The sequence below is a fragment of the Pelodiscus sinensis genome, chromosome 32 (genome assembly GCF_052426305.1).
Source record: "Pelodiscus sinensis isolate ZL-2025 chromosome 32, ASM5242630v1, whole genome shotgun sequence".
Classification (NCBI taxonomy): domain Eukaryota; kingdom Metazoa; phylum Chordata; order Testudines; family Trionychidae; genus Pelodiscus; species Pelodiscus sinensis.
The window spans coordinates 6,737,732-6,753,290 of record NC_143083.1 but is presented as its reverse complement, the minus strand read 5'-3'; positions in this window follow the sequence as shown (position 1 = coordinate 6,753,290).

Sequence of the window (15,559 nt, the reverse complement as noted above, 5' to 3'; positions counted from 1 at the left end):
AATCAATTCAAATCAACTTCGTAGAAGTGCTATAGGGGAATGTTGAATGAAGTGTTTCTAGCTAACCCTAGTTTGTTAAGTCCCATATAGGCGAACTACCTACAGTTTGCGGAACTAATCTGCAGATGAGGGCTCATGCAGAGCTTTTGAAAGCTTTCCGTTGCGGGAAAAAGAAAGCTTTCATTTCTCCCCATGTATGACAGTCCCACCCAAGACATGTAGTTGACCAGAGTTGTTGGTTTCTCTAGAGCGCGCGGAAGGCTTTTCACACATTTCGGAGGCAATACCAGAAACATCGAGAGAAAGCGTCTGGTAAGCAGCACTGATCTAGCGCAATGTTGTATCCAGCTGGTCACAGTGTTCGAAAGGCCAGGGTGGAAACATCGCAGCTACAACTAAAAATCAATTCAAATCAACTTCTTAGAAGTGCTATAGGGGAATGTTGAATGAAGTGTTTCTAGCTAACCCTAGTTTGTTAAGTCCCATATAGGCGAACTACCTACAGTTTGCGGAACTAATCTGCAGATGAGGGCTCATGCAGAGCTTTTGAAAGCTTTCCGTTGCGGGAAAAAGAAAGCTTTCATTTCTCCCCATGTATGACAGTTCCACCCAAAAGATGTAGTTGAACAGAGTTGTTGGTTGCTCTAGACCGCGCGGAAGGCTTTTCACACATTTCAGAGGCAATACCAAAAACATCGAGAGAAAGCGTCTGGTAAGCAGCACTAATCTAGCGCAATGTTGTATCCAGCTGGGCAGAGTGTTCGAGTGGCCAGAGTGCAAACATCTCAGCTACAACTAAAAATCCATTCAAACCACATTCTTAGAAGTGCTATAGGGGAACGTTGAATGAAGTGTTTCTAGCTAACCCTAGTTTGTTAAGTCCCATATAGGCAAACTACCTACAGTTTGCGGAACTAATCTGCAGATGAGGGCTCATGCAGAGCTCTTGAAACCTTTCCGTTGCGGGAAAATGAAAGCTTTCATTTCTCCCCATGTATGACAGTCCCATCCAAGAGATGTAGTTTAGCAGAGTTGTTGATTTCTCTAGACCGCGCGGAAGGCTTTTCACACATTTCAGAGGCAATACCAGAAACATCGAGAGAAAGCGTCTGGTATGCAGCACTGACCTATGTTGTATCCAGCTGGTCAGAGTGTTCGAATGGCCGGGGTGCAAACATCTCAGCTACAGTTTAAACTCAATTCAAATCAACTTCTTAGAAGTGCTATAGGGGAATGTTGACTAGTGTTTCTATCTAACCCTAGTTTGTTAAGTCCCATATAGGCGAACTCCTTACAGTTTGCTGAACTAATCTCCAGATGAGGGCTCATGCATAGCTTTTGAAAGTTTTCGGTTGCGGGAAAATGAAAGCTTTCATTTCTCCCAGCCAAGAGTTGTAGTTGAACAGAGTAGTTGTTTTCTCTAGTCCGCGCGGAAGGCTTTTCACACATTTCAGAGGCAATACCAGAATCCTCGAGCTAAGGGGTCTGGAAAGCAGAACTTATCCAGCTGAATGTAGTATCCAGCTGGTCACAGTGTTCGAATGGCGCAAACATCTCAGCTACAACCAGAAAGGGTCCGGTAAGCACTGATCTAGCGCAATGTTGTATCCAGCTGGTCACAGTGTTCGAATGGCCAGGGTGCAAACATCTCAGCTACAGCTAAAAATCAATTCAAATCAACTTCTTAGAAGTCCTATAGGGGAATGTTGAATAAAGTGTTTCTAGCTAACCCTAGTTTGTTAAGTCCCATATAGGCGAACTACTCACAGTTTGCGGAACTAATCTGCAGATGAGGGCTCATGCAGAGCTTTTGAAAGCTTTCCGTTGCGGGAAAAAGAAAGCTTTCATTTCTCCCCATGTATGACAGTCCCACCCAAGAGATGTAGTTGAACAGAGTTGCTGGTTTCTCTAGACTGCGCGGAAGGCTTTTCACACATTTCAGAGGCAATACCAAAAACATCGAGAGAAAGCTTCTGGTAAGCAGCACTGATCTAGCGGAATGGTGTATCCAGCTGGTCACAGTGTTCGAATGGCCAGGTTGCAAACATCTCAGCTACAGCAAGAAATCAATTCAAATCAACTTCTTAGAATTGCTATAGGGGAATGTTGAATGAAGTGTTTCTAACTAGCCACAGTTTCTTAAGTCACATATAGGCAAACTTCGTACAATTTTCTAAACTTATCTCCGAACGAGGGCTTATGCAGAGCATTTAAAAGCTATCCGTTGCGAGAAAATAAAAGCTTTCATTTTTTTTTCCCCATGTCTGCCCGTCCTACCAAGAAGCTGTTGTTGAACAGAGTTGTTGCTTTCTCTAGAACGTGCGAAAGGCTTTTCACACATTTCAGAGGCAATACCAGAAACCACGAGATAAGGTGTCTGGAAAGCAGAACTTATCTAGCGGAATGTAGTATCCAGCTGGTCACAGTGTTCTAAAGGCCCAGGGTGCAAACATCTCAGCTACAGTTAAAAATCAATTCAAATCAACTTCTTAGAAGTGCTATAGGGGAATGTTGAATGAAGTGTTTCTAACTAGCCACAGTTTCTTAAGTCACATATAGGCAAACTCCGTACAGGCTGTTGAACTTGTCTCCAGATGAGGGCTCTTGCAGAGCTTTTGAAAGCTTTCTGTTGCGGGAAAAAGAAAGCTTTCATTTCTCCCCATGTATGACAGTCCCACCCAAGACATGTAGTTGACCAGAGTTGTTGGTTTCTCTAGAGCGCGCGGAAGGCTTTTCACACATTTCGGAGGCAATACCAGAAACATCGAGAGAAAGCGTCTGGTAAGCAGCACTGATCTAGCGCAATGTTGTATCCAGCTGGTCACAGTGTTCGAAAGGCCAGGGTGGAAACATCGCAGCTACAACTAAAAATCAATTCAAATCAACTTCTTAGAAGTGCTATAGGGGAATGTTGAATGAAGTGTTTCTAACTAGCCACAGTTTCTTAAGTCACATATAGACAAACTCCGTACAGTCTGTTGAACTTGTCTCCAGATGAGGGCTCTTGCAGAGCTTTTGAAAGCTTTCCGTTGCGGGAAATAGAAAGCTTTCATTTCTCCCCATGTATGACAGTCCCACCCAAGACATGTAGTTGACCAGAGTTGTTGGTTTCTCTAGAGCGCGCGGAAGGCTTTTCACACATTTCGGAGGCAATACCAAAAACATCGAGAGAAAGCGTCTGGTAAGCAGCACTGATCTAGCGCAATGTTGTATCCAGCTGGTCACAGTGTTCGAATGGCCAGGTTGCAAACATCTCAGCTACAGCCAGAAATCACTTCAAATCAACTTCTTAGAAGTGCTATAGGGGAATGTTGAATGAAGTGTTTCTAACTAGCCACAGTTTCTTAAGTCACATATAGGCAAACTCCGTACAGTCTGTTGAACTTGTCTCCAGATGAGGGCTCTTGGAGAGCTTTTGAAAGCTTTCCGTTGCGGGAAAAAGAAAGCTTTCATTTCTCCCCATGTATGACAGTCCCACCCAAGACATGTAGTTGACCAGAGTTGTTGGTTTCTCTAGAGCGCGCGGAAGGCTTTTCACACATTTCGGAGGCAATACCAGAAACATCGAGAGAAAGCGTCTGGTAAGCAGCACTGATCTAGCGCAATGTTGTATCCAGCTGGTCACAGTGTTCGAAAGGCCAGGGTGGAAACATCGCAGCTACAACTAAAAATCAATTCAAATCAACTTCTTAGAAGTGCTATAGGGGAATGTTGAATGAAGTGTTTCTAGCTAACCCTAGTTTGTTAAGTCCCATATAGGCGAACTACCTACAGTTTGCTGAACTAATCTGCAGATGAGGGCTCATGCAGAGCTTTTGAAAGCTTTCCGTTGCGGGAAAAAGAAAGCTTTCATTTCTCCCCATGTATGACAGTCCCACCCAAGAGATGTAGTTGACCAGAGTTGCTGGTTTCTCTAGACTGCGCGGAAGGCTTTTCACACATTTCAGAGGCAATACCAAAAACATCGAGAGAAAGCTTCTGGTAAGCAGCACTGATCTAGCGGAATGGTGTATCCAGCTGGTCACAGTGTTCGAATGGCCAGGTTGCAAACATCTCAGCTACAGCAAGAAATCAATTCAAATCAACTTCTTAGAATTGCTATAGGGGAATGTTGAATGAAGTGTTTCTAACTAGCCACAGTTTCTTAAGTCACATATAGGCAAACTTCGTACAATTTTCTAAACTTATCTCCGAACGAGGGCTTATGCAGAGCATTTACAAGCTTTCCGTTGCGAGAAAATGAAAGCTTTCATTTTTCCCAATGTATGAGAGTCCTACCAAGAAGCTGTTGTTGAACAGAGTTGATGCTTTTCTAGAACGTGCGAAAGGCTTTTCACACATTTCAGAGGCAATACCAGAATCCTCGAGCTAAGGGGTCTGGAAAGCAGAATATATCCAGCTGAATGTAGTATCCAGCTGGTCACACTGTTCGAATGGCGCAGTGTGCAGACATCTCAGCTACAACTAAAAATCAGTTCAAACCAACTTCTTAGAAGTGCTACAGGGGAATTTTGAATGAAATGTTTCTAGCTAACCCTAGTTTGTTAAGTCCCATATAGGTGTACTCCCTACAGTTTGCTGAACTAATGTCCAGATGAGGGCTCATGCAGAGCTCTTGAAACCGTTCCGTTGCGGGAAAATGAAAGCTTTCATTTCTCCCCATGTATGACAGTTCCACCCAAAAGATGTAGTTGAACAGAGTTGTTGGTTGCTCTAGACCGCGCGGAAGGCTTTTCACACATTTCAGAGGCAATACCAAAAACATCGAGAGAAAGCGTCTGGTAAGCAGCACTAATCTAGCGCAATGTTGTATCCAGCTGGTCAGAGTGTTCGAGTGGCCAGAGTGCAAACATCTCAGCTACAACTAAAAATCCATTCAAAGCACATTCTTAGAAGTTCTATAGGGGAATGTTGAATGAAGTGTTTCTACCTAACCCTAGTTTGTTAAGTCCCATATAGGCGAACTCCCTACAGTTTTCTGAACTAATCTCCAGATGAGGGCTCATGCAGAGCTCTTGAAACCTTTCCGTTGCGGGAAAATGAAAGCTTTCATTTCTCCCCATGTATGACAGTCCCATCCAAGAGATGTAGTTTAGCAGAGTTGTTGATTTCTCTAGACCGCGCGGAAGGCTTTTCACACATTTCAGAGGCAATACCAGAAACATCGAGAGAAAGCGTCTGGTATGCAGCACTGACCTATCGGAATGTTGTATCCAGCTGGTCAAAGTGTTCGAATGGCCAGGGTGCAAACATCTCAACTACAGTTAAAACTCAATTCAAATCAACTTCTTAGAAGTGCTATAGGGGAATGTTGACTAGTGTTTCTATCTAACCCTAGTTTGTTAAGTCCCATATAGGCGAACTCCTTACAGTTTGCTGAACTAATCTCCAGATGAGGGCTCATGCATAGCTTTTGAAAGTTTTCGGTTGCGGGAAAATGAAAGCTTTCATTTCTCCCAGCCAAGAGTTGTAGTTGAACAGAGTAGTTGTTTTCTCTAGTCCGCGCGGAAGGCTTTTCACACATTTCAGAGGCAATACCAGAATCCTCGAGCTAAGGGGTCTGGAAAGCAGAACTTATCCAGCTGAATGTAGTATCCAGCTGGTCACAGTGTTCGAATGGCGCAAACATCTCAGCTACAACCAGAAAGCGTCCGGTAAGCACTGATCTAGCGCAATGTTGTATCCAGCTGGTCACAGTGTTCGAATGGCCAGGGTGCAAACATCTCAGCTACAGCTAAAAATCAATTCAAATCAACTTCTTAGAAGTCCTATAGGGGAATGTTGAATAAAGTGTTTCTAGCTAACCCTAGTTTGTTAAGTCCCATATAGGCGAACTACCTACAGTTTCCTTAATTAATCTGCAGATAAGGGCTCATGCAGAGCTTTTGAAAGCTTTACGTTGCGGGAAAAAGAAAGCTTTCATTTCTCCCCATGTATGACAGTCCCACCCAAGACATGTAGTTGACCAGCGTTGGTTTCTCTAAAGCGCGCGGAAGGCTTTTCACACATTTCAGAGGCAATACCAAAAACATCGAGAGAAAGCTTCTGGTAAGCAGCACTGATCTAGCGGAATGGTGTATCCAGCTGGTCACAGTGTTCGAATGGCCAGGTTGCAAACATCTCAGCTACAGCAAGAAATCAATTCAAATCAACTTCTTAGAAGTGCTATAGGGGAATGTTGAATGAAGTGTTTCTAACTAGCCACAGTTTCTTAAGTCACATATAGGCAAACTCCGTACAGTCTGTTGAACTTGTCTCCAGATGAGGGCTCTTGCAGAGCTTTTGAAAGCTTTCCGTTGCGGGAAAAAGAAAGCTTTCATTTCTCCCCATGTATGACAGTCCCACCCAAGACATGTAGTTGACCAGAGTTGTTGGTTTCTCTAGAGCGCGCGGAAGGCTTTTCACACATTTCGGAGGCAATACCAGAAACATCGAGAGAAAGCGTCTGGTAAGCAGCACTGATCTAGCGCAATGTTGTATCCAGCTGGTCACAGTGTTCGAAAGGCCAGGGTGGAAACATCGCAGCTACAACTAAAAATCAATTCAAATCAACTTCGTAGAAGTGCTATAGGGGAATGTTGAATGAAGTGTTTCTAGCTAACCCTAGTTTGTTAAGTCCCATATAGGCGAACTACCTACAGTTTGCGGAACTAATCTGCAGATGAGGGCTCATGCAGAGCTTTTGAAAGCTTTCCGTTGCGGGAAAAAGAAAGCTTTAATTTCTCCCCATGTATGACAGTCCCACCCAAGACATGTAGTTGACCAGAGTTGTTGGTTTCTCTAGAGCGCGCGGAAGGCTTTTCACACATTTCGGAGGCAATACCAGAAACATCGAGAGAAAGCGTCTGGTAAGCAGCACTGATCTAGCGCAATGTTGTATCCAGCTGGTCACAGTGTTCGAAAGGCCAGGGTGGAAACATCGCAGCTACAACTAAAAATCAATTCAAATCAACTTCTTAGAAGTGCTATAGGGGAATGTTGAATGAAGTGTTTCTAGCTAACCCTAGTTTGTTAAGTCCCATATAGGCGAACTACCTACAGTTTGCGGAACTAATCTGCAGATGAGGGCTCATGCAGAGCTTTTGAAAGCTTTCCGTTGCGGGAAAAAGAAAGCTTTCATTTCTCCCCATGTATGACAGTCCCACCCAAGAGATGTAGTTGAACAGAGTTGCTGGTTTCTCTAGACTGCGCGGAAGGCTTTTCACACATTTCAGAGGCAATACCAAAAACATCGAGAGAAAGCTTCTGGTAAGCAGCACTGATCTAGCGGAATGGTGTATCCAGCTGGTCACAGTGTTCGAATGGCCAGGTTGCAAACATCTCAGCTACAGCAAGAAATCAATTCAAATCAACTTCTTAGAATTGCTATAGGGGAATGTTGAATGAAGTGTTTCTAACTAGCCACAGTTTCTTAAGTCACATATAGGCAAACTTCGTACAATTTTCTAAACTTATCTCCGAACGAGGGCTTATGCAGAGCATTTACAAGCTTTCCGTTGCGAGAAAACGAAAGCTTTCATTTTTCCCAATGTATGAGAGTCCTACCAAGAAGCTGTTGTTGAACAGAGTTGATGCTTTTCTAGAACGTGCGAAAGGCTTTTCACACATTTCAGAGGCAATACCAGAATCCTCGAGCTAAGGGGTCTGGAAAGCAGAATATATCCAGCTGAATGTAGTATCCAGCTGGTCACAGTGTTCGAATGGCGCAGTGTGCAGACATCTCAGCTACAACTAAAAATCAGTTCAAACCAACTTCTTAGAAGTGCTACAGGGGAATTTTGAATGAAATGTTTCTAGCTAACCCTAGTTTGTTAAGTCCCATATAGGTGTACTCCCTACAGTTTGCTGAACTAATGTCCAGATGAGGGCTCATGCAGAGCTCTTGAAACCGTTCCGTTGCGGGAAAATGAAAGCTTTCATTTCTCCCCATGTATGACAGTTCCACCCAAAAGATGTAGTTGAACAGAGTTGTTGGTTGCTCTAGACCGCGCGGAAGGCTTTTCACACATTTCAGAGGCAATACCAAAAACATCGAGAGAAAGCGTCTGGTAAGCAGCACTAATCTAGCGCAATGTTGTATCCAGCTGGTCAGAGTGTTCGAGTGGCCAGAGTGCAAACATCTCAGCTACAACTAAAAATCCATTCAAACCACATTCTTAGAAGTGCTATAGGGGAACGTTGAATGAAGTGTTTCTACCTAACCCTAGTTTGTTAAGTCCCATATAGGCGAACTCCCTACAGTTTTCTGAACTAATCTCCAGATGAGGGCTCATGCAGAGCTCTTGAAACCTTTCCGTTGCGGGAAAATGAAAGCTTTCATTTCTCCCCATGTATGACAGTCCCATCCAAGAGATGTAGTTTAGCAGAGTTGTTGATTTCTCTAGACCGCGCGGAAGGCTTTTCACACATTTCAGAGGCAATACCAGAAACATCGAGAGAAAGCGTCTGGTAAGCAGCACTGATCTAGCGCAATGTTGTATCCAGCTGGTCACAGTGTTCGAAAGGCCAGGGTGGAAACATCGCAGCTACAACTAAAAATCAATTCAAATCAACTTCTTAGAAGTGCTATAGGGGAATGTTGAATGAAGTGTTTCTAGCTAACCCTAGTTTGTTAAGTCCCATATAGGCGAACTACCTACAGTTTGCGGAACTAATCTGCAGATGAGGGCTCATGCAGAGCTTTTGAAAGCTTTCCGTTGCGGGAAAAAGAAAGCTTTCATTTCTCCCCATGTATGACAGTCCCACCCAAGAGATGTAGTTGAACAGAGTTGCTGGTTTCTCTAGACTGCGCGGAAGGCTTTTCACACATTTCAGAGGCAATACCAAAAACATCGAGAGAAAGCTTCTGGTAAGCAGCACTGATCTAGCGGAATGGTGTATCCAGCTGGTCACAGTGTTCGAATGGCCAGGTTGCAAACATCTCAGCTACAGCAAGAAATCAATTCAAATCAACTTCTTAGAATTGCTATAGGGGAATGTTGAATGAAGTGTTTCTAACTAGCCACAGTTTCTTAAGTCACATATAGGCAAACTTCGTACAATTTTCTAAACTTATCTCCGAACGAGGGCTTATGCAGAGCATTTACAAGCTTTCCGTTGCGAGAAAACGAAAGCTTTCATTTTTCCCAATGTATGAGAGTCCTACCAAGAAGCTGTTGTTGAACAGAGTTGATGCTTTTCTAGAACGTGCGAAAGGCTTTTCACACATTTCAGAGGCAATACCAGAATCCTCGAGCTAAGGGGTCTGGAAAGCAGAATATATCCAGCTGAATGTAGTATCCAGCTGGTCACAGTGTTCGAATGGCGCAGTGTGCAGACATCTCAGCTACAACTAAAAATCAGTTCAAACCAACTTCTTAGAAGTGCTACAGGGGAATTTTGAATGAAATGTTTCTAGCTAACCCTAGTTTGTTAAGTCCCATATAGGTGTACTCCCTACAGTTTGCTGAACTAATGTCCAGATGAGGGCTCATGCAGAGCTCTTGAAACCGTTCCGTTGCGGGAAAATGAAAGCTTTCATTTCTCCCCATGTATGACAGTTCCACCCAAAAGATGTAGTTGAACAGAGTTGTTGGTTGCTCTAGACCGCGCGGAAGGCTTTTCACACATTTCAGAGGCAATACCAAAAACATCGAGAGAAAGCGTCTGGTAAGCAGCACTAATCTAGCGCAATGTTGTATCCAGCTGGTCAGAGTGTTCGAGTGGCCAGAGTGCAAACATCTCAGCTACAACTAAAAATCCATTCAAACCACATTCTTAGAAGTGCTATAGGGGAACGTTGAATGAAGTGTTTCTACCTAACCCTAGTTTGTTAAGTCCCATATAGGCGAACTCCCTACAGTTTTCTGAACTAATCTCCAGATGAGGGCTCATGCAGAGCTCTTGAAACCTTTCCGTTGCGGGAAAATGAAAGCTTTCATTTCTCCCCATGTATGACAGTCCCATCCAAGAGATGTAGTTTAGCAGAGTTGTTGATTTCTCTAGACCGCGCGGAAGGCTTTTCACACATTTCAGAGGCAATACCAGAAACATCGAGAGAAAGCGTCTGGTAAGCAGCACTGATCTAGCGCAATGTTGTATCCAGCTGGTCACAGTGTTCGAAAGGCCAGGGTGGAAACATCGCAGCTACAACTAAAAATCAATTCAAATCAACTTCTTAGAAGTGCTATAGGGGAATGTTGAATGAAGTGTTTCTAGCTAACCCTAGTTTGTTAAGTCCCATATAGGCGAACTACCTACAGTTTGCTGAACTAATCTGCAGATGAGGGCTCATGCAGAGCTTTTGAAAGCTTTCCGTTGCGGGAAAAAGAAAGCTTTCATTTCTCCCCATGTATGACAGTCCCACCCAAGAGATGTAGTTGACCAGAGTTGCTGGTTTCTCTAGACTGCGCGGAAGGCTTTTCACACATTTCAGAGGCAATACCAAAAACATCGAGAGAAAGCTTCTGGTAAGCAGCACTGATCTAGCGGAATGGTGTATCCAGCTGGTCACAGTGTTCGAATGGCCAGGTTGCAAACATCTCAGCTACAGCAAGAAATCACTTCAAATCAACTTCTTAGAAGTGCTATAGGGGAATGTTGAATGAAGTGTTTCTAACTAGCCACAGTTTCTTAAGTCACATATAGGCAAACTTCGTACAATTTTCTAAACTTATCTCCGAACGAGGGCTTATGCAGAGCATTTACAAGCTTTCCGTTGCGAGAAAACGAAAGCTTTCATTTTTCCCAATGTATGAGAGTCCTACCAAGAAGCTGTTGTTGAACAGAGTTGATGCTTTTCTAGAACGTGCGAAAGGCTTTTCACACATTTCAGAGGCAATACCAGAATCCTCGAGCTAAGGGGTCTGGAAAGCAGAATATATCCAGCTGAATGTAGTATCCAGCTGGTCACACTGTTCGAATGGCGCAGTGTGCAGACATCTCAGCTACAACTAAAAATCAGTTCAAACCAACTTCTTAGAAGTGCTACAGGGGAATTTTGAATGAAATGTTTCTAGCTAACCCTAGTTTGTTAAGTCCCATATAGGTGTACTCCCTACAGTTTGCTGAACTAATGTCCAGATGAGGGCTCATGCAGAGCTCTTGAAACCGTTCCGTTGCGGGAAAATGAAAGCTTTCATTTCTCCCCATGTATGACAGTTCCACCCAAAAGATGTAGTTGAACAGAGTTGTTGGTTGCTCTAGACCGCGCGGAAGGCTTTTCACACATTTCAGAGGCAATACCAAAAACATCGAGAGAAAGCGTCTGGTAAGCAGCACTAATCTAGCGCAATGTTGTATCCAGCTGGTCAGAGTGTTCGAGTGGCCAGAGTGCAAACATCTCAGCTACAACTAAAAATCCATTCAAAGCACATTCTTAGAAGTTCTATAGGGGAATGTTGAATGAAGTGTTTCTACCTAACCCTAGTTTGTTAAGTCCCATATAGGCGAACTCCCTACAATTTTCTGAACTAATCTCCAGATGAGGGCTCATGCAGAGCTCTTGAAACCTTTCCGTTGCGGGAAAATGAAAGCTTTCATTTCTCCCCATGTATGACAGTCCCATCCAAGAGATGTAGTTTAGCAGAGTTGTTGATTTCTCTAGACCGCGCGGAAGGCTTTTCACACATTTCAGAGGCAATACCAGAAACATCGAGAGAAAGCGTCTGGTATGCAGCACTGACCTATCGGAATGTTGTATCCAGCTGGTCAGAGTGTTCGAATGGCCAGGGTGCAAACATCTCAACTACAGTTAAAACTCAATTCAAATCAACTTCTTAGAAGTGCTATAGGGGAATGTTGACTAGTGTTTCTATCTAACCCTAGTTTGTTAAGTCCCATATAGGCGAACTCCTTACAGTTTGCTGAACTAATCTCCAGATGAGGGCTCATGCATAGCTTTTGAAAGTTTTCGGTTGCGGGAAAATGAAAGCTTTCATTTCTCCCAGCCAAGAGTTGTAGTTGAACAGAGTAGTTGTTTTCTCTAGTCCGCGCGGAAGGCTTTTCACACATTTCAGAGGCAATACCAGAATCCTCGAGCTAAGGGGTCTGGAAAGCAGAACTTATCCAGCTGAATGTAGTATCCAGCTGGTCACAGTGTTCGAATGGCGCAAACATCTCAGCTACAACCAGAAAGCGTCCGGTAAGCACTGATCTAGCGCAATGTTGTATCCAGCTGGTCACAGTGTTCGAATGGCCAGGGTGGAAACATCTCAGCTACAGCTAAAAATCAATTCAAATCAACATCTTAGAAGTCCTATAGGGGAATGTTGAATAAAGTGTTTCTAGCTAACCCTAGTTTGTTAAGTCCCATATAGGCGAACTACCTACAGTTTCCTGAATTAATCTGCAGATAAGGGCTCATGCAGAGCTTTTGAAAGCTTTCCGTTGCGGGAAAAGAAAGCTTTCATTTCTCCCCATGTATGACAGTCCCACCCAAGACATGTAGTTGACCAGAGTTGTTGGTTTCTCTAGAGCGCGCGGAAGGCTTTTCACACATTTCGGAGGCAATACCAGAAACATCGAGAGAAAGCGTCTGGTAAGCAGCACTGATCTAGCGCAATGTTGTATCCAGCTGGTCACAGTGTTCGAAAGGCCAGGGTGGAAACATCGCAGCTACAACTAAAAATCAATTCAAATCAACTTCTTAGAAGTGCTATAGGGGAATGTTGAATGAAGTGTTTCTAGCTAACCCTAGTTTGTTAAGTCCCATATAGGCGAACTACCTACAGTTTGCGGAACTAATCTGCAGATGAGGGCTCATGCAGAGCTTTTGAAAGCTTTCCGTTGCGGGAAAAAGAAAGCTTTCATTTCTCCCCATGTATGACAGTCCCACCCAAGAGATGTAGTTGAACAGAGTTGCTGGTTTCTCTAGACTGCGCGGAAGGCTTTTCACACATTTCAGAGGCAATACCAAAAACATCGAGAGAAAGCTTCTGGTAAGCAGCACTGATCTAGCGGAATGGTGTATCCAGCTGGTCACAGTGTTCGAATGGCCAGGTTGCAAACATCTCAGCTACAGCAAGAAATCAATTCAAATCAACTTCTTAGAATTGCTATAGGGGAATGTTGAATGAAGTGTTTCTAACTAGCCACAGTTTCTTAAGTCACATATAGGCAAACTTCGTACAATTTTCTAAACTTATCTCCGAACGAGGGCTTATGCAGAGCATTTACAAGCTTTCCGTTGCGAGAAAACGAAAGCTTTCATTTTTCCCAATGTATGAGAGTCCTACCAAGAAGCTGTTGTTGAACAGAGTTGATGCTTTTCTAGAACGTGCGAAAGGCTTTTCACACATTTCAGAGGCAATACCAGAATCCTCGAGCTAAGGGGTCTGGAAAGCAGAATATATCCAGCTGAATGTAGTATCCAGCTGGTCACAGTGTTCGAATGGCGCAGTGTGCAGACATCTCAGCTACAACTAAAAATCAGTTCAAACCAACTTCTTAGAAGTGCTACAGGGGAATTTTGAATGAAATGTTTCTAGCTAACCCTAGTTTGTTAAGTCCCATATAGGTGTACTCCCTACAGTTTGCTGAACTAATGTCCAGATGAGGGCTCATGCAGAGCTCTTGAAACCGTTCCGTTGCGGGAAAATGAAAGCTTTCATTTCTCCCCATGTATGACAGTTCCACCCAAAAGATGTAGTTGAACAGAGTTGTTGGTTGCTCTAGACCGCGCGGAAGGCTTTTCACACATTTCAGAGGCAATACCAAAAACATCGAGAGAAAGCGTCTGGTAAGCAGCACTAATCTAGCGCAATGTTGTATCCAGCTGGTCAGAGTGTTCGAGTGGCCAGAGTGCAAACATCTCAGCTACAACTAAAAATCCATTCAAACCACATTCTTAGAAGTGCTATAGGGGAACGTTGAATGAAGTGTTTCTACCTAACCCTAGTTTGTTAAGTCCCATATAGGCGAACTCCCTACAGTTTTCTGAACTAATCTCCAGATGAGGGCTCATGCAGAGCTCTTGAAACCTTTCCGTTGCGGGAAAATGAAAGCTTTCATTTCTCCCCATGTATGACAGTCCCATCCAAGAGATGTAGTTTAGCAGAGTTGTTGATTTCTCTAGACCGCGCGGAAGGCTTTTCACACATTTCAGAGGCAATACCAGAAACATCGAGAGAAAGCGTCTGGTAAGCAGCACTGATCTAGCGCAATGTTGTATCCAGCTGGTCACAGTGTTCGAAAGGCCAGGGTGGAAACATCGCAGCTACAACTAAAAATCAATTCAAATCAACTTCTTAGAAGTGCTATAGGGGAATGTTGAATGAAGTGTTTCTAGCTAACCCTAGTTTGTTAAGTCCCATATAGGCGAACTACCTACAGTTTGCGGAACTAATCTGCAGATGAGGGCTCATGCAGAGCTTTTGAAAGCTTTCCGTTGCGGGAAAAAGAAAGCTTTCATTTCTCCCCATGTATGACAGTCCCACCCAAGAGATGTAGTTGAACAGAGTTGCTGGTTTCTCTAGACTGCGCGGAAGGCTTTTCACACATTTCAGAGGCAATACCAAAAACATCGAGAGAAAGCTTCTGGTAAGCAGCACTGATCTAGCGGAATGGTGTATCCAGCTGGTCACAGTGTTCGAATGGCCAGGTTGCAAACATCTCAGCTACAGCAAGAAATCAATTCAAATCAACTTCTTAGAATTGCTATAGGGGAATGTTGAATGAAGTGTTTCTAACTAGCCACAGTTTCTTAAGTCACATATAGGCAAACTTCGTACAATTTTCTAAACTTATCTCCGAACGAGGGCTTATGCAGAGCATTTACAAGCTTTCCGTTGCGAGAAAACGAAAGCTTTCATTTTTCCCAATGTATGAGAGTCCTACCAAGAAGCTGTTGTTGAACAGAGTTGATGCTTTTCTAGAACGTGCGAAAGGCTTTTCACACATTTCAGAGGCAATACCAGAATCCTCGAGCTAAGGGGTCTGGAAAGCAGAATATATCCAGCTGAATGTAGTATCCAGCTGGTCACAGTGTTCGAATGGCGCAGTGTGCAGACATCTCAGCTACAACTAAAAATCAGTTCAAACCAACTTCTTAGAAGTGCTACAGGGGAATTTTGAATGAAATGTTTCTAGCTAACCCTAGTTTGTTAAGTCCCATATAGGTGTACTCCCTACAGTTTGCTGAACTAATGTCCAGATGAGGGCTCATGCAGAGCTCTTGAAACCGTTCCGTTGCGGGAAAATGAAAGCTTTCATTTCTCCCCATGTATGACAGTTCCACCCAAAAGATGTAGTTGAACAGAGTTGTTGGTTGCTCTAGACCGCGCGGAAGGCTTTTCACACATTTCAGAGGCAATACCAAAAACATCGAGAGAAAGCGTCTGGTAAGCAGCACTAATCTAGCGCAATGTTGTATCCAGCTGGTCAGAGTGTTCGAGTGGCCAGAGTGCAAACATCTCAGCTACAACTAAAAATCCATTCAAACCACATTCTTAGAAGTGCTATAGGGGAACGTTGAATGAAGTGTTTCTACCTAACCCTAGTTTGTTAAGTCCCATATAGGCGAACTCCCTACAGTTTTCTGAACTAATCTCCAGATGAGGGCTCATGCAGAGCTCTTGAAACC